General features: G+C 39.3%; 1 protein-coding gene across 2 annotated transcripts in view; it reads left to right on the plus strand.

Moving 5' to 3' along the window:
- The first annotated feature begins 2,706 nt into the window (after nt 1-2,706).
- Nucleotides 2,707-26,571, plus strand: part of otud7a (OTU deubiquitinase 7A) — a 117,714-nt gene continuing 93,849 nt past the window's right edge. Inside the window, exon 1 of one of the 2 annotated variants that reach the window (XM_061970363.2) lies at nt 2,707-2,853. The gene's annotated coding sequence lies outside the window, so the exon portion shown is untranslated. The remainder of the gene's footprint in view (nt 2,854-26,571) is intronic. The other variant, XM_061970364.2, reaches the window with a different exon arrangement.

The following is a 26,571-nucleotide window of genomic DNA, read 5'->3' on the forward strand; positions in this document are numbered from 1 at the left end:
AATCCTGACTTTGGAGCAATGTTCACAGGCTCTAGTATTTGGCTCTCTATTAGATGCAATGGAGGGCTTCACGGTGGCAGAGGGGTTAGTGCATCTGCCTCACAATACGAAGGTCCTGAGTAGTCTTGGGTTCAATCCCGGGCTCGGGATCTTTCTGTGTGGAGTTTGCATGTTCTCCCCGTGACTGCGTGGGTTCCCTCCGGGTACTCCGGCTTCCTCCCACCTCCAAAGACATGCACCTGGGGATAAGTTGATTGGCAACACTAAATTGGCCCTAGTGTGTGGATGTGAGTGTGAATGTTGTCTGTCTATCTGTGTTGGCCCTGCGATGAGGTAGCGACTTGTCCAGGGTGTACCCCGCCTTCCGCCCGATTGTAGCTGAGATAGGCTCCAGCGCCCCCCGCGACCCCAAAGGGAATAAGCGGTAGAAAATGGATGGATGGATGGATAGATGCAATGGTTTTCCGTATTCGGACCATGGTTTCGGTCCGGACTTGTTCACCGGTCCTCATATGGAAGGTACTTTTCCTTGTTGATGTCTCAAGTAGGGTAGAAATACAACACACACACACACACACACACTATTGTATTTGTTACCTTCTTGAGAACTCCGAAAAATGCTTACCTCTTTAGGATCACCCTTTCTAGATATACACTATATTGCCAAAAGTATTTGGCCACCTGCCTTGACTCACATATGAACTTGAAGTGCCATCCCATTCCTAACCCATAGGGTTCAATATGATGTCGGTCCACCATTTGCAGCTATTACAGCTTCAACTCTTCTGGGAAGGCTGTCCACAAGGTTGCGGAGTGTGCTTGTAGGAATTTTCGACCGTTCTTCCAAAAGCACATTGGTGAGATGTTTACTTTTGTATGCACATTAAATCATACTTGTCAACCTTGAGACCTCCGATTTCGGGAGGTGGGGGTTGGGGGGTGGGGGCGTGGTTGGGGGCGTGGTTAAGAGGGGAGGAGTATATTGACAGCTAGAATTCACCAAGTCAAGCATTCCATACACACACACACACACACACATATATATATATATATATATATATATATATATATATATATATATATATATATATATATATATATATATATATATATATATATATATATATATATATATACATATATATATATATATACACATCCTGAAAATATGCAAACAAAACTGTGTTTAGATAATTGATACTTCAAACTTGCATAAATAAATCTTAATGAATGTAACATAACTTGGCTTCTGAGAGCTTCAAAATGTAATGAATAAAATGCTAAAATTGTTGATAAACAAGCAATTATTTTAATAATTAGATATGGTCATTTTAAATGAATTACTATGATCATTTAAAATTAATTATTTCAAACATGTTCATTTAAATGTATAATTCTATGGCTGGATGTAATAAGGAGTCAGAAAAAATACAAATAAAAATACAATTAATTTTTATGTTTTTAGCAAAATATAGTAACAATTTATTTTATTTTTTATTTTTTAATTAACAAATATATTTATTTGTTGGTAAGATAAACATAATAATACAATTTATCTCTAGTCTGGATGATTTAGTTCTTGTCACCCTGTTGTCCTCCCGTCATGAAAAAAGGCTGTCCTCACTTAGGTCTGCATGGAGCTGGAGGGGGCGTGGCCTCCAGCTCCGGCTGAAAACCGGAAGATTTTCGGGAGAATATTTGTCCCGGGAGGTTTTCGGGAGAGGCGCTGAATTTCGGGAGTCTCCCGGAAAATTCGGGAGGGTTGGCAAGTATGCATTAAATCAACAAAAAATCCTGACTTTGGAGCAATGTTCACAGACTCTAGTATTTGGCTCTCTATTAGATGCAATGGTTTTCCGTATTGGGACCATGATTTCGGTCCGGACTTGTTCACACCTCCTCATATGGAAGCTACTTTTCCAAGTTGATGTCTCAAGAAGGGTATGAATACAAGAACACACCCACACACACACACACACACACACACACACACACACACACACACACTGGGCTCTTAATGTGAATAAGCATGGATTAATAATGTTGACAAATAGCTATCGTTTTGGTTGTTTACATATGTGTAAATGTGCATGCATGCATCCAAAATATGTGCTTGTTAAACCAGCTGACCTAGATTCACCCAAAAAACAAATCTAGGTCGCGCCCGGTTTATTGTGGTTTAATACGACTGTAGGTAGTGCGATTCTGTGGTTTACAACTCAGATAGCGATACAAACACAACATGCAGTATTAATGGGGGAATCATAAAATATGTAAAAATCAAAACTGAAACAATGCGTGGTAATGTATCACATTATAGACGAATACCTTGTTCATTTTTATCATATATTCATATTGTATGTGTGTTTGTTACTCTGGGAAAAGAATGCCTGCCACCAACGTTTACTCTTAAACAATTCAAGTTTTCTGCGTATAAATGCATTATAAGAAGAAAAAAAAGTTGTATTTAGTAGCAAAGCTACCACAGTGTGTCACAACATACCCGCTGAATTGTCTTGTTGGAAGTCTGAAGTTGAGATAATTTTTTTTTTTTTTTTTTACTCAGGCACTACAGCGGCCTCTCGCGGGCTTTCGGGTCCTGCTCACGCTCGCCTACGTGCGCGCATGCGCGCTCGGTCCGAGCCGACCGGTGGTTTACGTCACACGGCAGCCGGAGGGGGGCGTGGCTTAAACTCTGCTGCAGCGGAGGAATATGACATGGGGATGAGCAACTGTGAGAGAGAAAGACCGAGAGAGGTGGGAGGGAGGCGGCCAGGCAGGAATTAACGGTTCGTCAAGCAGCCCCGGGACTTGAAAACGTTACAATGGGGAGCAATGACTGACGACAGAACGGTAAGACACGCTCGGGTTTTAATATTTTGTAAGGGGTTTAGGGGGGCTTCCCATCAAGGACCGACAGGCCCTGTTCTACGGCTTCCGCGCACAATAGGTTAGCACTGCGGACAGGTGCACCTGTCTTGATATGCGTCTACGTGCCTCCATGCGTGCAACTTTAGCGTTTATTCTCGCTTTAAGGCTCAAACATGCAGACGAATAACGGCGAGTGATGGCGAAGACTCGGACGCTGTTAACATGGATGCGAGGCTCTGTGTGCTTAGTCACATTGAGATGTTTGTGATGTACAGTGGCAATGTAACATGTACACGGGAATTGTCACAGCGTTATTTTTGGTAATGGTGGCCCGTTTTCAAAGCACTAAAGCATGAGCTCACTCAACTGAAATGTGTCGCCACACACACGGAGAAAATCATAATAAGCAGTTGTTGTGTCATTAAAGTGCAGACGTGCAGAATGAGTAGTTTTGCATCTGCTCTTCATACATTTCTTTAATCAATGACCTGGTTTATGTTGTCTCTTTCCTCAGTAGGTGTCTCAATTTATGACAAAACTGCTCTATATTTTGCTTGGTAATTGTTATATATTATATAAAAAATATAACATATCAGTATATAACATATACTGTATATATAATATGTAAATATTACATCCATCCATCCATCCATCCATCTTCTTCCGCTTATCCGAGGTCGGATCGCGGGGGCAGCAGCCTAAGCAGGGAAGCCCAGACTTCCCTCTCCCCCGCCACATTGTCCAGCTCCTCCCGGGGGACCCCGAGGCGTTCCCAGGCCAGCCAGGAGAGATAGTCTTCCAAACATGTCCTGGGTCTTCCCCGTGGCCTCCTACCGGTCGGACGTGCCCGAAACACCTCCCTAGGGAGGCGTTCGGGTGGCATCCTGACCAGATGCCCGAACCACATCATCTGGCTCCTCTCCATGTGGAGGAGCAACTTTGAGCTCCTCCCGGATGACGGAGCTTCTCACCCTATCTCGAAGGGAGAAACTCATTTCGGCCGCGTGTACCCGTGATTTTGTCCTTTTGGTCATAACCCAAAGCTCATGACCATAGGTGAGGATGGGAACGTAGATCGACTGGTAAATTGAGAGTTTTGCCTTCCGGCTCAGCTTCTTCTTCACCACAACGGATATTGTGGTGATATTATATAAATATTACATATATGTTATATTTTATATTGCTACTACGGTTAGGGGTGTAACGGTACACAAAAATTTTGGTTTGGTACGTACCTCGGTTTAGAGGTCACGGTTCGGTTCATTTTCGGTACAGTAAGAAAACAACAAAATATACATTGTTGGGTTATTTATTTACCAAATTTGCAAAATCTTCCACCAAAAATATTTTTCTTAGTGGAATATTTGATTGGATAGGTAAATAATTCATAATAACATTTATTTTGATTCAATATTATGTTTGAAAGAAAAAAAAACAGCTTTGTTTTTAGTCAACATTGCAACCTTTTCTAAATTACATTTAACCTTTAAGCTTTTTTATTTCACTTTTGTTATGTTTTTGTTTATTTTAATAGTATTTTTAGAATGTGCCGTGGGCCTTTAAAACATTAGCTGTGGGCCGCAAATGGCCTCCGGGGCACACTTCTGACACCCCTGTTATAGATAATAAAAAATTAAATGTGATAAATCTATGGATAAAAAGCAGAGCCTGGCGACGCATGCGTGTTTATCATAACTCTCTCTCTCTCTCTGTCTCTGCCCCTCCCTCACCAATGCTGCTTTGATTGATTGATTGAGACTTTTATTAGTAGGTTGCACAGTGAAGTACATATTCCGTACAATTGACCACTAAATGGTAACACCCAAATAAGTTTTTCAACTTGTTTAAGTCGGGGTCCACTTAAATTGATTCATGATACAGATATATACTATCAGATATATACTATCATCATAATACAGTCACCACACAAGATAATCACATTGAATTATTTACATTATTTACAATCCGCTCAATTTGTTTTGTTTTTAACCCCTTCTTAACCCTGAACGTACATTGAAAATACACGCAACCCTAACTCAAAATGCCGGACATTTGAGGTATTTAAGAAACTCCGCCCTGACAGTTCCGCAAAAGAGGACATGTCCGGTGAAAAGAGGACGTATGGTCAGTCTATCCTAGCCCGTTAGCTGCTAGCATGCCGTGTGTTGTGCCTCGGTGTGCATTGTTTACACAACGTGCGTTACGCTACTTAATTTGTCCGTGTGGTAACTCGTTCGGTACACCTCCGAACCGAAACGGTTCAATACAAATACACGTACCGTTACACCCCTAACTACGGTACATTTTTAGTCTTACTTTATACCTGCATTATCCTTTCCATCCATACCCTTTCCATCCTTTGTAAGTGAGCTACTGTGTGGAACAATTTCCCTTGTGGATCATTAAAGTTTGTCGGTAGTTAGGGGTGTCCAAACGTACGGCCGGAGGGCCCGCGAAGAGGTTTTATCCGGCCCGCGGGATGAGTTAGCTAAGTATAAATATCAACCCTATAATTTTTTAATGAAAGAAACAGCTGTTCTAAATGTGTCCACTTGAGGTCGCAATAGCAATTCTTTGTATTTTTGTAGATGATGCTACATGTGTACAAAATAAACCACATGTTGTTATTGCACCAGTCGAGGAAAACGATCAAAATACATAAATAACATACTGTAATTTGATTTTGATATAATTTTTTTACCTTGATAGATTGAAAATTAACACCAAAAAAGGGACAAGCGGTAGAAAATGGATGGATGGATGGATGGAGTTGACTGATGAACATTATCACATAAAGTATTCAGAAAATATAAATAACGACAAATAAAGATACAATACTATTAACCGCAACATGTAATTGTAAAAAAAACTATTAAGTATAAAAATTAACCCTGTAATTTTTGAATGAAAGAAACAGCTGTTCTAAATGTGTCCACTAGAGGTCACAATAGCAATTCTTTGTATTTTTGTAGATGATGCTACATATGTACAAAATAAACCACATGTTGTTATTGCACCAGTCGAGGAAAACGATCAAAATACATAAATAACATACTGTAATTTGATTTTGATAAAAATTTTTTATCTTGATAGATTGAAAATTAACACCAAAAAAGGGACAAACGGTAGAAAATGGATGGATGGATGGAGTTGACTGATGAACATTATCACATAAAGTATTCAGAAAATATAAATAACGACAAATAAAGATAGAATACTATTAACCGCAACATGTAAGTGTAAAAAAAACTATTAAGTATAAAAATTAACCCTGTAATTTTTGAATGAAAGAAACAGCTGTTCTAAATGTGTCCACTTGAGGTCGCAATAGCAATTCTTTGTATTTTTGTAGATGATGCTACATATGTACAAAATAAACCACATGTTGTTAGTGCACCAGTCGAGGAAAACGATCAAAATACATAAATAACATACTGTAATTTGATTTTGATATAATTTTTTTATCTTGATAGATTGAAAATTAACACCAAAAAAGGGACAAACGGTAGAAAATGGATGGATGGATGGAGTTGACTGATGAACATTATCACATAAAGTATTCAGAAAATATAAATAACGACAAATAAAGATAGAATACTATTAACCGCAACATGTAAGTGTAAAAAAAACTATTAAGTATAAAAATTAACCCCGTAATTTTTGAATGAAAGAAACAGCTGTTCTAAATGTGTCCACTTGAGGTCGCAATAGCAATTCTTTGTATTTTTGTAGATGATGCTACATATGTACAAAATAAACCACATGTTGTTAGTGCACCAGTCGAGGAAAACGATCAAAATACATAAATAACAAACTGTAATTTGATTTTGATATAATTTTTTTATCTTGATAGATTGAAAATTAACACCAAAAAAGGGACAAACGGTAGAAAATGGATGGATGGATGGAGTTGACTGATGAACATTATCACATAAAGTATTCAGAAAATATAAATAACGACAAATAAAGATAGAATACTATTAACCGCAACATGTAAGTGTAAAAAAAACTATTAAGTATAAAAATTAACCCCGTAATTTTTGAATGAAAGAAACAGCTGTTCTAAATGTGTCCACTTGAGGTCGCAATAGCAATTCTTTGTATTTTTGTAGATGATGCTACATATGTACAAAATAAACCACATGTTGTTAGTGCACCAGTCGAGGAAAACGATCAAAATACATAAATAACAAACTGTAATTTGATTTTGATATAATTTTTTTATCTTGATAGATTGAAAATTAACACCAAAAAAGGGACAAACGGTAGAAAATGGATGGATGGATGGAGTTGACTGATGAACATTATCACATAAAGTATTCAGAAAATATAAATAACGACAAATAAAGATACAATACTATTAACCGCAACATGTAAGTGTAAAAAAAACTATTAAGTATAAAAATTAACCCTGTAATTTTTTAATGAAAGAGACAGCTGTTGTAAATGTGTCCACTAGAGGTCGCAATAGCAATTTTTTGTATTTTTGTAGATGATGCTACATATGTACAAAATAAACCACATGTTGTTAGTGCACCAGTCGAGGAAAACGATCAAAATACATAAATAACATACTGTAATTTGATTTTGATATAATTTTTTTATCTTGATAGATTGAAAATTAACACCAAAAAAGGGACAAACGGTAGAAAATGGATGGATGGATGGAGTTGACTGATGAACATTATCACATAAAGTATTCAGAAAATATAAATAACGACAAATAAAGATACAATACTATTAACCGCAACATGTAAGTGTAAAAAAAACTATTAAGTATAAAAATTAACCCTGTAATTTTTGAATGAAAGAAACAGCTGTTCTAAATGTGTCCACTTGAGGTCGCAATAGCAATTCTTTGTATTTTTGTAGATGATGCTACATATGTACAAAATAAACCACATGTTGTTATTGCACCAGTCGAGGAAAACGATCAAAATACATAAATAGCATACTGTAATTTGATTTTGATATAATTTTTTTATCTTGATAGATTGAAAATTAACACCATAAAAGGGACAAACGGTAGAAAATGGATGGATGGATGGAGTTGACTGATGAACATTATCACATAAAGTATTCAGAAAATATAAATAACGACAAATAAAGATAGAATACTATTAACCGCAACATGTAAGTGTAAAAAAAACTATTAAGTATAAAAATTAACCCTGTAATTTTTGAATGAAAGAAACAGCTGTTTTAAATGTGTCCACTAGAGGTCGCAATAGCAATTCTTTGTATTTTTGTAGATGATGCTACACATGTACAAAATAAACCACATGTTGTTATTGCACCAGTCTAGGAAAACGATCAAAATACATAAATAACATACCGTAATTTGATTTTGATATAATTTTTTTTATCTTGATAGATTGAAAATTAACACCAAAAAAGGGACAAACGGTAGAAAATGGATGGATGGATGGAGTTGACTGATGAACATTATCACATAAAGTATTCAGAAAATATAAATAACAACAAATAAAGATACAATACTATTAACCACAACATGTAAGTGTAAAAAAACTATTAAGTATAAAAATTAACCCTGTAATTTTTGAATGAAAGAAACAGATGTTGTAAATGTGTCCACTAGAGGTCGCAATAGCAATTCTTTGTATTTTTGTAGATGATGCTACATATGTACAAAATAAACCACATGTTGTTAGTGCACCAGTCGAGGAAAACGATCAAAATACATAAATAACATACTGTAATTTGATTTTGATATAATTTTTTTATCTTGATAGATTGAAAATTAACACCATAAAAGGGACAAACGGTAGAAAATGGATGGATGGATGGAGTTGACTGATCAACATTATCACATAAAGTATTCAGAAAATATAAATAACGACAAATAAAGATACAATACTATTAACCACAACATGTAAGTGTAAAAAAACTATTAAGTATAAAAATTAACCCTGTAATTTTTGAATGAAAGAAACAGCTGTTCTAAATGTGTCCACTAGAGGTCGCAATAGCAATTCTTTGTATTTTTGTAGATGATGCTACATATGTACAAAATAAACCACATGTTGTTAGTGCACCAGTCGAGGAAAACGATCAAAATACATAAATAACATACTGTAATTTGATTTTGATATAATTTTTTTATCTTGATAGATTGAAAATTAACACCAAAAAAGGGACAAACGGTAGAAAATGGATGGATGGATGGAGTTGACTGATGAACATTATCACATAAAGTATTCAGAAAATATAAATAACGACAAATAAAGATACAATACTATTAACCGCAACATGTAAGTGTAAAAAAAACTATTAAGTATAAAAATTAACCCTGTAATTTTTGAATGAAAGAAACAGATGTTGTAAATGTGTCCACTAGAGGTCGCAATAGCAATTTTTTGTATTTTTGTAGATGATGCTACATATGTACAAAATAAACCACATGTTGTTAGTGCACCAGTCGAGGAAAACGATCAAAATACATAAATAACATACTGTAATTTGATTTTGATAAACATTTTTTATCTTGATAGATTGAAAATTAACACCAAAAAAGGGACAAACGGTAGAAAATGGATGGATGGATGGAGTTGACTGATGAACATTATCACATAAAGTATTCAGAAAATATAAATAACGACAAATAAGGATAGAATACTATTAACCGCAACATAAGTGTAAAAAAAACAAACACAGATTTGTACAATTTCAGAATGTGCTTATTCTATTTTTAAACAAAGAAAACAATCTGATGTTGTCTTTATTTTTAAGTTGTCATGACGTGATTTTACCAGTCCGGCCCACTTGGGAGGAGATTTGACACCCCTGGTCTAAGTCTAAGTCTAAGCCTCCTGTATCATTTTTGCAGCATTACACATCTGCATTACACAAACACTCAAATTGAAAATCCTTCTGTCAGTGTCGCTCCTTGGTTTTCAACCTATCCCCTGCTTTTGGTGAAGGCGGTCAGCTGATTTGGATAAGCCAGGCGCATGAGTGCCATGCCATCCCATGCCGAGTTCCACAGATGGCTCAAAGCTTGGCACCCGATCATTTACCGCTGAGAATTATGTTCATGTCAGTGATATTTAGCTGCAGAAAACCAAGACAGCAATAGATGATGACTAGTGTTGAACTCAGCTCATACTTCCATGTCACTCACGCCCGATGCCCGGTGGCATTCCTTTGGGAAGATGCCTACCAACTGCCTACTATCCTGAGTAAACAAAACAACCCTATCATAAGCTTTAATTGTAGAAAAAAAATCAACAACATTGGTTTCCTTAAAAAAACAAAGCACCTGCTAGCTATGGCTTTGTGTTATGTTTCGACACAGGAAAACTTTGGCCTTCATTTGAAAAGAAATAAGTCAAGAGCCCCATGTAATCAACGTCCAATCACTGCAGCGCTTTAAAGTGGACCCTGTGCTTCAGACGTCTCGACGGGCGAGGAGGCGAAGTCAAGTGTCTGCCAGAACGTAAAGAGAGAGAGAGAGAGAGAGAGGTCATCCAGACGCCACGAAGGGGGCTCGTCTGTTTTGACTCTTGGAATATTAAAAAAAGAAGTAAGGAGCTATTGTTCCCAGGGTAGCCTTACAAATGTTTGTATGCCAACAAATGTACAGTCATGGGGAATAATGAGTACCGTATTTTTCGGACTATAAGTCGCAGTTTTTTTCATAGTTTGGCCGGGGGTGCGACTTATACTCAGGAGCGACTTATGTGTGAAATTATTAACACATTACCGTAAAATATCAAATAATATTATTTAGCTCATTCACGTAAGAGACTAGATGTATAAGATTTCATGGGATTTAGCAATTAGGAGTGACAGATTGTTTGGTAAACATATAGCATGTTCTATATGTTTTAGTTATTTGAATGACTCTGACCATAATATGTTACGTTAACATACCAGTTGGTTATTTATGCCTCATATAACGTACACTTATTCAGCCTGTTGTTCACTATTCTTTATTTATTTTAAATTGCCTTTCAAATGTCAATTCTTGGTGTTGGCTTTTATCAAATAAATTTCCCCCAAAAATGCGACTTATACTCCAGTGCGACTTATATATGGTCTTTTCCTTCTTTATTATGCATTTTCGGCAGGTGCGACTTATACTGCGGTGCGACTTATACTCCGAAAAATACGGTACATCTCTCGGTTAATTTTTCAAAAGATTGAAAATGAACGTTCGTATTACCCACTATGGGGTGTGCTCAAAATGCTTTGGAAGACATTTTAGCACACATGTAATACAGATGTCCTTGTCAATGACTTATGGGCAATTAGTGACTAAGTCTCGTTTGTGTCACGGCAGACGTCTTGTTTTCCCCCCAACATTGCTCAGGTTTTATGGACTTGTGCATGTAAGTCTTCTGAAAGTGTGTACAAAATGCCTTAAAGATACGTTTTGCTATTACCTGGTTTTTCCATCATCCAGAGGTCATGCAAATATGATAAAAATATTCTGAAAAAATACGCCTCCAAATGCGGAAAGCTTTGGAGTTCGAACTGTAACCGACCTTCTCTCTGCAAGCATCAAAGCAGTTCGACCTCGGTCCGTTCTAACTGGCATTTGAACCGATTGTGTTTGACCCCAAAAGGCTTAATGCTGACTTAACTACAGGTTGTCACTAGATACAGTAGATGACTTACCAAATATGTCCTCTACTCAAGTACTGTAGGATTATTCTACTACTGTATTCTGACGGACAGCTTTTTATCTCTAATGTTTATTAGCACTGCTTTGTTTACTAATTTGTACACCAAAACCTCTGCTGGTTTGCATGTTTTGAACCCGCATCTGACCAATGAGAGAACATACTGGTCTCACATGGTTTGTTGTGATGCTTTTGGTTTGTGCCGATAGTATCCTGTGTGAAAAGAAAACATTAAAGGGGAACATTATCACCAGACCTATGTAAGCGTCAATATATACCTTGATGTTGCAGAAAAAAGACCATATATTTTTTTAACCGATTTCCGAACTCTAAATGGGTGAATTTTGGCGAATTAAACGCCTTTCTAATATTTGCTCTCGGAGCGATGACGTCACAACGGGAAGCAATCCGCCATTTTCTCAAACACCGAGTCAAATCAGCTCTGTTATTTTCTGTTTTTTCGACTGTTTTCCGTACCTTGGAGACATCATGCCTCGTCGGTGTGTTGTCGGAGGGTGTAACAACACGAACAGGGACGGATTCAAGTTGCACCAGTGGCCCAAAGATGCGAAAGTGGCAAGAAATTGGACGTTTGTTCCGCACACTTTACCGACGAAAGCTATGCTACGACAGAGATGGCAAGAATGTGTGGATATCCTGCGACACTCAAAGCAGATGCATTCCCAACGATAAAGTCAAAGAAATCTGCCGCCAGACCCCCATTGAATCTGCCGGAGTGTATGAGCAATTCAGGGACAAAGGACCTCGGTAGCACGGCAAGCAATGGTGGCAGTTTGTTCCCGCAGACGAGCGAGCTAAACCCCCTGGATGTCTTGGCTCACACCGTCCCTTATGCCACCGAAGATGATCAAGAGAAGAATATCGACCCTAGCTTCCCTGGCCTGCTGACATCAACTCCAAAACTGGACAGATCAGCTTTCAGGAAAAGAGCGCGGATGAGGGTATGTCTACAGAATATATTAATTTATGAAAATTGGGCTGTCTGCACTCTCAAAGTGCATGTTGTTGCCAAATGTATTTCATATGCTGTAAACCTAGTTCATAGTTGTTAGTTTCCTTTAATGCCAAACAAACACATACCAATCGTTGGTTAAAAGGCGATCGCCGAATTCGTCCTCGCTTTCTCCCGTGTCGCTGGCTGTCGTGTCGTTTTCGTCGGTTTCGCTTGCATACGGTTATGGCTCAATAGCTTCAGTTTCTTTTTCAATTTCGTTTTCGCCACCTGCCTCCACACTACGACCATCCGTATCAATACATGCGTAATATGTTGAATCGCTTAAGCCGCTGAAATCCGAGTCTGAATCCGAGCCAATGTCGCTATAGCTTGCTGTTCTTTCCGCCATGTTTGTTTGTGTTGGCTTCACTATGTGACGTCACAGGAAAATGGACGGGTGTATATAACGATGGTTAAAATCAGGCACTTTGAAGCTTTTTTTAGGGATATTGCGTGATGGGTAAAATTTTGAAAAAAACTTCGAAAAATATAATAAGCCACTGGGAACTGATTTTTAATGGTTTTAACCATTCTGAAATTGTGATAATGTTCCCCTTGAAACCAAGTTGGGAAACTGATGTATAACATACATACTATCTCATTGAACAGTTCTCTCAGAATCTTGGTTGAAATGTGTGTGGCTCAAGTGCCGAAAAGAGACCTGTATCAATTTGACCAATTCGACCCTAAAATCTTATGAATGATATGATTCAAACCTAAATGCCATCTTTTCCCCTTCTATATTCAATACTGAGTCAGTGTTAAGTCTTTTTTGAAGCAGGCTGCATTATGTTTCAGTCAAACTGAGCTGTTTGAACTGTGAAAGTATTAAACTAACTGCGGTACCACTTTCACCTTGAAAGTCACATTTGTCTGCTAATTGCATAGATTTGAAAAGATATCTAGTTTTAATGATATGAAGCCGAGCTTTACCAGACAGCTTCATATATCCCCGCTGCCCGTGTGGCTTTGACATTTTGATGACTTCATAACAGACTAGTATGATATTTATCATGACAGAGCCTAATTCAAGATGCATTGATCTTTGCTATTATTATGTAAAGCAATTAATGGTTTATGACATTCTAATTAACCCTACATTGTCACAAACAATGATATATCTGAAACATTTCCATGTAAGCCAAAGCTGGTTTTATTATTAAGGCTTTTCCATTATAGTTTTTTAAGCTTCCTCGTTTTTTAGCCGTGCGAAAAGTCCAAAGCCATACATGGAAATAAAATCCCCCTGATGTAGTATAAATGGGAATTTAATTGAATCATACCTCTTAAAGATTTGGATTTCAAACTGCGTATGATCTAAACTAAGCAAACATCAAATGATTAAATCTGGGTTTGCTTTTTCTTTGTCTTTTTTGCACTTATTTCAAAAAGATGGATGACATTTTGTATTCACGTTACGTCAATGTTTATTTATATAGCCCTAAATTACAAGTGTCTCAAAGGGCTGCACAAGCCACAACGACATCCTCGGTATAGAGCCCACATAAGGGCAAGGAAAAACTCACCCCAGTGGGACGTCGATGTGAATGACTATGAAAAACCTTGGAGAGGACCGCATTTGTGGGTAGCCCCCCCCCCCTAGGGGAGACCGAAAGCAATGGATGTCGAGTGGGTCTGACATAATATTGTGAAAGTCCAGTCCATAGTGGATCCAACATAATAGTGAGAGTCCAGTCCATAGTGGGGCCAGCAGGAAACCATCCCGAGCGGAGACGGGTCAGCAGCGCAGATATGTCCCCAACCGATGCACAGGCGAGCGGTCCACCCCGGGTCCCGACTCTGCACAGCCAGCACTTCATCCATGGCCACCGGACCTGTGTAACTCCCCCTCCACAAGGGAGAGGGGGGCAGAGGAGAAAATAAAATAAACGGCAGATCAACTGGTCTAAAAAGGGGGTCTATTTAAAGGCTAGTGTATACAAATGAGTTTTAAGATGGGACTTAAATGCTTCTACTGAGGTAGCATCTCTAATTGTTACCGGGAGGGCATTCCATAGTACTGGAGCCCCAATAGAAAACGCTCTATAGCCCGCAGACTTTTTTGGGCTCTGGGAATCACTAATAAGTCGGAGTTCTTTGAACGCAGATTTCTTGTCGGGACATATATTACAATACAATCGGCAAGATAGGCTGGAGCTAGACCGTGTAGTATTTTATACGTAAGTAGTAAAACGTTAGAGTCACATCTTAAGATATTACGGAGATGAAAGAAGGCCGTTTTAGTAACACTCTTAATGTGTGACTCAAACGAGAGAGTTGGGTCGAAGATGATACCCAGATTCTTTACTGATTCGCCTTGTGTAAATGTTTGGTTGTCAAATGTTAAGGTGGTATTATTAAATAAATGTCGGTGTTTAGCAGGACCGATAATCAGCATTTCCGTTTTATTGGCGTTGAGTTGCAAGAAGTTAGCGGACATCCATTGTTTAATTTCATTGAGACACGCCACATGCCTCCAGCTGACTGCAATCCGGCGTGTTGGTCAGCTTTAGGGGCATGTAGAGTTGGGTGTCATCAGCATAACAATGAAAGCTAACACCGTATTTGCGTATGATGTCGCTTAGCGGCAGCATGTATATACTAAAGAGTGCAGGGCCAAGGACCGAACCCTGAGGAACTCCGCACGTTACCTTAACATAGTCCGAGGTCACATTATTATGGGAGACGCACTGCATCCTGTCAGTAAGATAAGAGTTAAACCACGACAAGGCTAAGTCTGACATACCAATACGTGTTTTGATACGCTCTAATAAAATATTATGATCGACGGTATCGAAAGCAGCGCTAAGATCAAGAAGCAGCAACATAGATGACGCATCAGAATTCATCGTTAGCAGTAGATCATTAGTCATTTTTGCGAGGGCTGTCTCCGTAGAGTGATTTGCCCTGAAACCGGATTGAAAAGGTTCACAGAGATTGTTAGACACTAAGGTGTACACAGGAAGCCAGTGCAGGTGAGCCAGTATAGGCGTAATATGATCAAACTTTCTTGTTCTTGTCAAAAGTCTAGCAGCCGCATTTTGTACCAACTGTAATCTTTTAATGATAGACATAGGGAGATCCGAAAATAAAACGTTACAGTAATCGAGACGAGACGTAACGAACGCATGAATAATGATCTCAGCGTCGCTAGTGGACAAAATGGAACGAATTTTAGCGATATTACGGAGATGAAAGAAGGCCGTTTTAGTAACACTCTTAATGTGTGACTCAAACGAGAGAGTTGGGTCGAAGATAATACCCAGATTCTTTACCGAGTCGCCTTGTGTAATTGTTTGTGTACGTAAACGCAGTAAAGCTTTCCGCACTTGTTGTCAAAAGAATCTTTATTGGACAAGTATGTAACAGACAAGACATTTGACTTGGTATTGTGCTCAAGGTTTTATTGTTTAATTTTTGCTCCCTTGTCAGTCAGTCTGGAAAGAGGTTTGTTGCAGAAGACATTTACCCCACCAGGGTCAAGCGGGCACAGCTATTCCCCGCCTTGCCTCGATTCACCGGCGCTGGGACGTTTTTCTGAGATCAAACAGCACACAGTTGCACAGTATGTCGTTGGTGGCTCAATTCAGATTCATGAAAACCCACAGTGTAGGTCATTTTCTTTCACTCTGAAAAGGAGGTCAGACCTCCATTTCTTTGTGAAAAAAGCCCTGTTGGAAGCTCTCCATTTTGTCTAGCGCTTTTTTTCTACTGAAGAAGGCACTATACAGAAAACGCAGGTTGAAATCTGTTGCTTAGCTGTCGCTTACTCTCGATCTTAAGATGAGAAAACAAATGTTCTGCTCTCTGCGAGTGTCTCATCGAATGCTTGACAAACAAAAGAATGACAGCTTGTGGAGTAGAAGCTCGAGTAACTGTGCCCTTTTCTCAACTGCAGTAATACCGCACCCGTTAGCCGCTGAAACAAAAGAGAGGAAATTGGAAATGACTTCGGGTCAACAGGGAGAGTAGCTTATTTTTTGGACACTGTGCTGCCCTAATAAATAAGTGAAGTAGTATTTGATTACTTGACTGAACATTTAGCCAAACCTGCTACCTCTGGACATTGCTGACCTGCTCAGTGGTTAGAGTGTCCGCCCTGAGATCGGTAGGTCGTGAGTTCAAACCCCGGCCGAGTCATACCAAAGACTATAAAAATGGGACCCATTACCTCCCTGCTTGGCACTGAGCATCAAGGGTTGGAATTGGGGGTTAAATCACCAAAAATGTTTCCCGGGCGCGGCCACCGCCGCTGCCCGCTGCTCCCCTCACCTCCCAGGGGGTGAACAAGGGGATGGGTCAAATGTAGAGAATCATTTCGCCACACCTTGTGTGTGTGTGACAATCATTGGTACTTTAACTTTATACTGTATACTCCATAGTCTCCACTGTGCGGCATTGGTCTTTTAACAAATAGCTCATTGAAGACCCTTATTCTAATCCAGACCTGGGCAAAATACGGCCCGCTTGCCACATGTGGCCCATTAAGATTTTCAATCCGGCCCGCCGGAAATTCGACATTATTTTTTTAGACCTTTAACATCAAAACTGTAGCCGCTGTTTTGATGTGCAGTGCTGTTTTTGAAATGACTAAGTCTTGAACTATAGAAAGTATTTCAATGGTTGAAATCTGCGCTTTTGGGTGATATAGGAGTTATTACGGTAATCTACGTCACAGCAGCTCAGACCAGAAACAAAGCAGAGTGGGCGGAGTTTGTTTTCAGAGCAGCCAGCCCCAAACGTGCGTGTCAGAAACAGATGCGGAAGCAGATTTGTACAACAAATGTCTGCATAAAAGTGATAATATATCATATTGGAGGTGTTTATTACACTTTGCATTCATATTTTGCTGTTTTTTACATTTTTGTTGTGTTTTGCTTGATTGTAAAAGATGTCTATCAAGGAGGGATGTTCATATGTTGTTAATATTCAGTGTTTTATTGTTCATAGTTGATATTGTAAATCCCACTTTCTTTGTTTTCATATACATTTTGGGTGTCCCATTCAGTAAAAAAATTTAAAATTCCATTCTGTTTTTTTGAGGTGGTCTGTCATAACGTTTTTAGAATTCTATCGAACATTGTGACTTTTGGTGCTAGTGTTCCTGAAAAAAAGGGACCCAAACACATACTGTACAGCATATTTTTACAGCTAAATGTGTATGTGGAGGGGGGCGTGGTCTGCGGGCCTGCCGCGGAGCGGGATGTGGAAGGACCGGCCTCGAAGCACAGCTGGCAGGTGATTGGATGATCAGCCGCAGCTGGGTAATCCAATCACTTCGAGGCCGGTCCTTCCACACCCCGCTCCGCGGCAGGCCCGCAGACCACGCCCCCCTCCACAGTGTATATATCATTTATACACACATACACATTGGCCCCCCAGACACATTTTTTCTCTCCCCGAGTCAAAATATTTGCCCAGCTCTGTTCTAATCCATTGTTGTTTGTTAGCCTGTCAATTTGCTCAAAATCCGACAAAATTCTCAAGATAACATGCTCAAAGGACTAAACTAACCCAAACAGGCCAAAGTGAAATGCACTTTGGGTTCCAAGTGAGCTGGTGAGAACTCCTAAGAATGTTTGCAAATTTCTCTCAGCATAAACTCAATAGCAAACACAAGCTGGCCTGTTTTTCTGCTCGGCAATCAGAAAATAAATACACAGATGAGTACCGCTTTAGCTTTGTACAATTTCCATACTGACACTTTATTATGTTTATTCTCCTTTTTTGCAACTTCTTCATATGTTCAGAAGGGGAAGAATGTTCTGTTTTCGAGGGGGATTTCACTTTTTTAGCCCTCGCTGTGTGCTCGTAACTTCCGTTTGGAAATTTCCCAGTGGAGAGAGCAGGGTTTGGTTGCAGTGATAGTAGATCTGGGGTGGACTGACATTTAAGAGGGGTTATGATCTTTTGCTGTGCCCCTCAGCAACCACATCTTTGTTTTGGCCAAACGCTGCACACAGCTGAGCCCAAGCTTGGACTCGGCCATAAGGTCACATGTAACAAATGTTGGCTTCTGTGTTCGCTTGTGGTGTAGACATGCTATACCTGTCAACCTTGCTGTTTTCGAAGGGAAATCCGGTTTTATGTCCTTCTTTCCCGGCGTCTATCCACTCAACTGAAGCCTTGTTACAGGATTCAAGCATATGAACAACACGAGAGAGATGGATGGACAAAAAGACTGGGGTTGCAATGATTCATTTGATAAGAAAAAAAAAACAATTTATATTCTGTTCCTTCGATTAATTGTTTAATGAGTGTAACTTACAAAAATGTATCAATCAATCAATCAATGTTTATAAAACCTGAACTGCGTGGAGTGCCCAGAGTTTTAAATTTGCCGACATACTGTAGTTTCAGCAGATCCTTGGCAATAGGGCGCACATGAGAACAGTGATGTGTGGAGAGTTTTTGTTTTTATTAATTCACACATGCTAAAAGTGCAATTTCAATGTTGATGATGTGAATTTGGTAGAAAACAAGAATAAAGGTTATGGCAAGCAGAACAATATTTGTTCATTAGTACTGTATTTTTCCTAAAATACACATTGAGGCTATAAAGTGTGTTTTAACCGATTACTTGATTATTCAAATAATCTAATCCAGGGGTGTCAAACTTGTTTTCATTGAGGGCCACGTCGCAGTTATGTCTGCCCTCAGAGGGCTACTTGTAAATATGATTTTTTTTTTTTTTTAAGTAAGGCTTCGGCTCATGATATTGCATTATTGTCTAAGCATTTGATTATTCGCTTCTTTTACGTTCACTTAAAAAAACCAAAATAGATTTTAGTGTAAAAACCTTGCTCAGTTGCTAGAATTTTATCGTAAAAGTTGCAGTGGTTTTTTACGGCATATATGGGGAGAAGGAAGTCTGGGCGTCTCTGCTTAGGCTGCTGCCCCCTCGATCCAACCTCGGATAAGCGGAAGAAAATGGATGGATGGATGGAATGGAAAAACAGTACCACTCTTTATTTACAGTAAAATCTAGAGTGGTTGATTTTATAGTGTATTACTGTAAACACAAACAGTACCAAAGTTGTTTTGTAGTAAAAACAAAAACTGGCAGCTCAGTTGCCAGAATTTTACCGTAAAGTCTATTGTCATTTTTACAGTGCACAATTTGATAGCTTGCTTTAAAATCATAAGTCAAGCTGATATTCAAGTGCTTATTTTTATTTTTTTTTAAAGTTTTGCATTTTGTTGCATTATTAGATAATATTACATTTTAATAAAGATATGTATATAAAGATTAAATATATGTATGTAAAGATAAGCATGCAGTTCATGTATCTTTTGAATATCAAATTGAAAAGAACAAATACATTTAGTAAGAAAATATTCTTTATTAAAGTATATTATTACCATTTCGCGAGCCATATAAAATGTTGTGGCGGGCCAGATATGGCCCTCGGGCCTTGAGTTTGACACCTGTGATCTAATCGATAGAATACTTGATTACTAAAATAATTGATAGCTAGAGCCCTATTAAAGACGTCGGAAAAACATCCCTGTTAAAAACCAAACCTGTAAAAAACTTGACAAATAGGAGACTTATTATCTTTACATAAAGAAAAGCAGGCAGCTTCTCACACATACTTTATGGTGGAAATAAATGGCGTGAGTCAGCTTAAAAAAATGTCTCAACTATAAGTGCCATGAAGGAGACTAGAATTGTTTTTAATTTTCATTTACACAATATTAGATGGTTCCTCACTGGGAACTCGTTATAACCTGCCAAATACAGTAAGTGTGCCAGGGTGGACCGTGGATAGCATAGTGGTAAATGACATGTTCTTGTTACACAAGAGACATGGGTTCAGGTCCCGTTCAGGCCAATAACAAATACATATTAATTAAAAGCATACTTGCCAACCCTCCCGGATTTTCCGGGAGACTCCCGAAATTCAGCGCCTCTCCCGAAAACCTCCCGGGACAAATTTTCTCCCGAAAATCTCTCGAAATTCAGGCGGAGCTGGAGGCCACGCCCCCTCCAGCTCCATGCGGACCTGAGTCCGCTTTCCCACGATATAAACAGTGTGCCTGCCCAATCACATTATAACTGTAGAATGATTGAGGGCGAGTTCTTGGTTTCTTATGTGGGTTTATTGTTAGGCAGTTTCATTAACGTCCTCCCAGCGCGGTAACAACACACAACAACAGCAGTCATGTTTTTGTCTACCGTAAAGCAGTTCGTCTGCCGTAAACAGCAATGTTGTGACACTCTTAAACAGGACAATACTGCCATCTATAACATCAATAACATATACGGCTTTTAGAGAGTGCAGTGCACAACTGCGCACACAACATGAGACGAAGCAGAAGAACGAGGAAGATACAGCCATGGCGACGCCGACGACGAGTAAGATGAAGAAATACGCTTTGTTGCACCTTTCCTGCCTGAGTCCGGCGATTAGTTGCAAATCTTGCTTTATTGATTGCTTGCACACAGCCAATCCAACACAAAACAAACTAGTCCCGCCCGCACTCACTCTACCGCTCCCTCTCTTCTCTCGCCCACACACTCACTGACGTCACCCACCTCACACGCTCACCTATTAAAGGGCCACACACACACACATACGCTACTCTCATAACAGCTTGTAAGTTCCAAGCCGCAGCTGCGATTGGACCTGGATAGCCTCCAGGAAGAAGTAGTGGACTACCAAGTGCTTGGCACTGAAGATCTTCCTCAGGAAGCAAAGATTGACCGGTTTTGGGCCATGCTAGGGAGAGATGGAAGACTGCAGACTCTAATGCATTTGATGAAAGCACTTTTGTGCGTGCCACACAGCAATGCATCATCAGAGAGGGTGTTCAGCATGGTTAGAAAAATAGTGACAGAGAATAGAACAAGGATGGACAATTCAACCCTTAACTCAACAATGAGTAGATGAGTGTTATGTGTGTGTATATGTGTAAATAAATGAACACTGAAATTCAAGTATTTATTTTATTTATATATACATATATATAATTAAAAAAAAAAATATATATATATAGCTAGAATTCACTGAAAGTCAAGTATTTCTTAGATATATATATATATATATATATGAAATACTTGACTTGGTGAATTCTAGCTGTAAATATACTCCTCCCTTCTTAACCTCGCCCCCGCCCCACCCCCGACCACGCCTACCCCACCCCCTCCCCCCACCTCCGAAATCGAAGGTCTCAAGGTTGGCAAGTATGATTAAAACAAAAAACATTTGTATTGGTTTAACGGGAATTTCTGATGGAAATGACAATTTTGCCCATTTTCCCGAAAAAAAACTCCCCTATTTTGAAATAGAATTGTTTTGATGTAGGTAAACATTGTTGTTGTCTTCCTCAGGTCACTAGTGTGCTTTCTTTGTAGCGCAACACTGATTGAAACATACCTCTTAAGATTCCTGTCCTAACAACAAGTCCCAGTTCCATGCACACGCTTGCTGATCTCGCAGTGTGCAGCGTGGCAATGAGATGTAAAGTGACATTATTGCTTCCTGCAGCATTTCTCGCCGAGCATGTGAAGCATGGGAGTCTAGACTTAAAAGCCCAGGAGTTGTAAAAGGAGAGCAGCCACGTCACGTCTGTGTAATGATGTTTGCAAATGGATCAGAATGACTGTGGCCTCCTGTTTTCGGCATTTTCCAGAGGGTAGATACCCTGTGGCCAGGAGCTGATAAGCAGCTGTCTGTGCCTATACTGCACAGTCACCCCCCCCAATGGCAAAAGCAAGGTGTGTGTAAGGTGATGGTGTGTTGTTGTGTGTTTGAGGCCACAGGTGTACAGTTATTTAAAAACAACATTTATTATGCTATGCTTTTTGACCATAGATTATTAGTGTTACTTAAATGTGCACTTCAGCATGGCTGAAAGTCGATGCTGATATCTATTTTGTCTTTTGTTTGTTTATTTATATTCATTGCACACCAAATTAGATTTTTTTTGCCCTCAAGTGACTCAGATCTGATTTTTTTGGGCCAGTCTAAATGCTCCAAAGGGCTTCAAATCTGATCTTTTTGCATGACATTTAGGCCACATCAGGAGATAGTCCGAACCCGATTGGAATCTGATATTTTCAATTGTAAGTTCAGTCTAAATCAGTGGTCCCCAACCACTGGGCCGCGGCCCGGTACCAATCCGTGGATCGGTTGGTACCGGCCCGCACAAGTAAAAAAAAAAAAAAAAAAAAAAAATCAACATAAAAAAACACAAGATACACTTACAATTAGTGCACCAACCCAAACAACCTCCCTCCACTCATTCACACAAAAGGGTTGTTTCTTTCTGTTATTAATATTTCTGGTTCCTACATTATATATCAATATAGATCAATACAGTCTGCAGGGATACAGTCCATAAGCACACATGATTGTATTTTTTTTATGACAAAAAAGGAAAAAAAATACCATACCAAATGCACCCCACTCTAAACCCCCAGTGAACCTGGCGGTGTTTCTGGGTGTTGTTGATAAGTGGCTTTCGCTTTGCATAGTAGAGTGTTACTTGCACTTACAGATGTAGCGACCAACTGTAATTACTGACAGTTGTGTTCCTGAGCCCGTGTGGTGATATCCTTTACACACTGATGTCGCTTTTTGATGCAATACCGCCTGAGGGATCCAAGGTCCGTAATATCGCTTAAGTGCAGTGATTTCTCCAGAATCTCTGATAAAATTCCTTGCATTAGCTCTTTGAGAAATGTTGTTCTTGAACACTTGTACAATTTACTCAAGCATTTGTTGACAAAGTGGTGACCCTCGCCCCATCCTTGTTTGTGAATGACTGAGCATTTCATGGAAGCTGCTTTTATACCCAATCATGGCACCCACCTGATCCCAATTAGCCTGTGCACCTGTGGGATGTTCCACATAAGTGTTTGATGAGCATTCCTCAACTTTCTCAGTCTTTTTTGCCACTTGTGCCAGCTTTTTTGAAACATGTTGCAGGCATCAAATTCCAAATGAGCTAATATTTGCCAAAAAATAACGTTTTCCAGTGTGAACATTAAATATCTTGTCTTTGCAGTCTATTTAATTGAATATAAGTTGAAAAGGATTTGCAAATCATTGTGTTCTGTTTTTATTTACCATTTACACAACGTGACAACTTGATTGGCAACACTAAATTGGCCCTAGTGTGTGAATGTGAGTGTGAATGTTGTCTGTCTATCTGTGTTGGCCCTGTGATGAGGTGGCGACTTGTCCAAGGTGTACCCCCGCCTTCCGCCCGTAGCTGAGATAGGCTCCAGCGCCCCCCACGGCCCCGAAGGGAATAGGCGGTAGGAAATGGATGGATGGATGGACAACTTCACTGCTTTTGGGTTTTGGAATATATAAATATATATTTTGATCCCGAAGAAATAGCGATTGTTGAAGGACCAGGATTGACGCTTACATGTTACGAACATTGCGTAAGTTGTTTACCCAAGTGAGTTGAAAAATAAAGCTAACGTAGATCCACACAGATGTTCGTGTGTTGCCTCTACTTAACAGTAGTGAAGTGAGTTATATTTATATAGCGCTTTTCTCTAGTGACTCAAAGCGCTTTTACATAGTGAAACCCAATATCTAAGTTACATATAAACCAGTGTGGGTGGCACTGGGAGCAGGTGGGTAAAGTGTCTTGCCCAAGGACACAACGACAGTGACTAGGATGGCGGAAGCGGGGATCGAACCTGGAACCCTCAAATTGCTGGCACGGCCACTCTGCCAACCGAGCTATACCGCCCCAGTAGTGATGTGTTGGTTGAGAACGAGAGCCGGGCGACGGGAGCCGGCTCTCGATCAAGAGCGATTTCTTTTTAATTGTCTTTTAAAGCCACATAGGTGATTGCCGTTTTATCGATTTAAGATGAGTGACCGCAGGAAAAGGAGTAAGATTTGGACACATATTAAAGTGTTAGACAGAGTGTACACTTTGTAAAATAAAAATGTCATATCTAGCAAGCGCCACAAACAACCAGCACAGGTACCGTATTTTTCGGAGTATAAGTCGCACCGGAGTATAAGTCGCATCTGCCGAAAATGCATAATAAAGAAGAAAAAAAATAATATAAGTCACACTAGAGTATAAGTCACATTTTTTGGGGAAATTTATTTGATAAAAGCCAACACCAAGAATAGACATTTGAAAGGCAATTTAAAATAAATAAAGTATGGTGAACAACAGGCTGAATAAGTGTACGTTATATGAGGCATAAATAACCAACTGAGAACGTGCCTGGTATGTTAACGTAACATATTATGGTAAGAGTCATTCAAATAACTATAACATATAGAACATGCTATACGTTTACCAAACAATCTGTCACTCCTAATCGCTAAATCCCATGAAATCTTATACGTCTAGTCTCTTACGTGAATGAGCTAAATAATATTATTTGATATTTTACGCTATTGTGTTAATAATTTCACACATAAGTTACTCCTGAGTATAAGTCGCACCCCCCCGGCCAAACTATGAAAAAAACTGCGATTTATAGTCCGAAAAATACGGTATATGCGGACTAATCCTCCAACAGTGCAATTAATGGAGTTGGAAAAAAGTCCAGCAAGGGACTCTGCTAATTAAGGTCCTGCAACTGTTGCTGCTCCTATGTGTGGAGCATCAGCTAGTATGTCAATCACCACCACAGCAACCTAGTACACTTACATCCCAGGACTCTATGAGACATTTTTTGCAAAAGGCTATGACCCCAGGAAAACAAGACTCAATTGATGAGAAACTTTTACAAATTAAAAAAGGGATTTTTTTATTTAAAGTTAATTTATGTATATGTAAAGTTTATTAATAAAGGCATATAAATACTACACATATTTTATATTTGATATTTTTTACATTAGTTATGTATTTTACACATTATTTGATAATACATTAATTTAAGCCAGTGTTTTTCAACCACTGTGTGCCGTGAGATACAGTCTGGTGTGCCGTGGGAGATTATCTAATTTCACCTATTTGAGTTAAAAATATTTTTTTGCAAACCAGTAATTCCATCCATCCATCCATCCATTTTCTACAGCTTGTCACGTTCTATAGTCTGCAAATGATGTGTTGTTGTTGAGTGTCGGTGCTGTCTAGAGCTCGGCAGAGTAACCGTGTAATACTCTTCCACATCAGTAGGTGGCAGCAGGTAGCTAATTGCTTTGTAGATGTCGGAAACAGCTAGAGGCGGTGTGCAGGTAAAAAGGTGTCTAATGCTTAAACCAAAAATAAACAAAAGGTGAGTGCCCATAAGAAAAGGCATTGAAGCTTAGGGAAGGCTATGCAGAACGAAACTAAAACTGAACTGGCTACAAAGTAAACAAAAACAGAATGCTGGACAACAGCAAAGACTTACAGTGGAGCAAAGATGGCGTCCACAATGTACATCCGAACATGACATGACAATCAACAATGTCCCCACAAAGAAGGATAAAAACAAATGAAATATTCTTGATTGCTAAAACAAAGTAGATGCGGGAAATCTCGCTCAAAGGAAGACATGAAACTGCTACAGGAAAATACCAAAACGAGAAAAAGCCACCAAAATAGGAGCGCAAGACAAGAACTAAAACACTACACAGGAAAACAGCAAAAAACTCAAACTAAGTCAGGGTGTGATGTGCCAGGTGGTGACCGTACACCTACTTCGAGACAAGAGCTATAGTGATGCATGCTTGGTTATGGTTTAAAGTCCATCCATCCAGCCATTTTCTACCGCTTGTCCCTTTCGGAAGTCATATCCAACGATTTTTTATTGTCAACTGAGTTTGGTTTTTTAATGATTTCTGCTGGTGGTGTGCCTCCGGATTTTTTCAACGCAAAAACTGTGCCTTGGCTCAAAAAAGGTTGAAAAACACTGATTTAAGCATCAAGAAATCTGAGGAGCCACTTGGGAGCCGAAAGAGTTGGCTCTTTTTAGTGAGCCCAGCCAAAAAAGAACCGGAATTCCCATCACTACTTAACAGCAGTGGCGGGCTGTGCGTTTCTCACCGAGGCCTTCAGTGATGTCCTACTTAGTGCGACTTCACCGTAATTGATGTCACCACATGGACACGGCTGGAGATACTA

The sequence above is a fragment of the Nerophis lumbriciformis genome, linkage group LG10 (genome assembly GCF_033978685.3).
Source record: "Nerophis lumbriciformis linkage group LG10, RoL_Nlum_v2.1, whole genome shotgun sequence".
NCBI lineage: Eukaryota > Metazoa > Chordata > Actinopteri > Syngnathiformes > Syngnathidae > Nerophis > Nerophis lumbriciformis.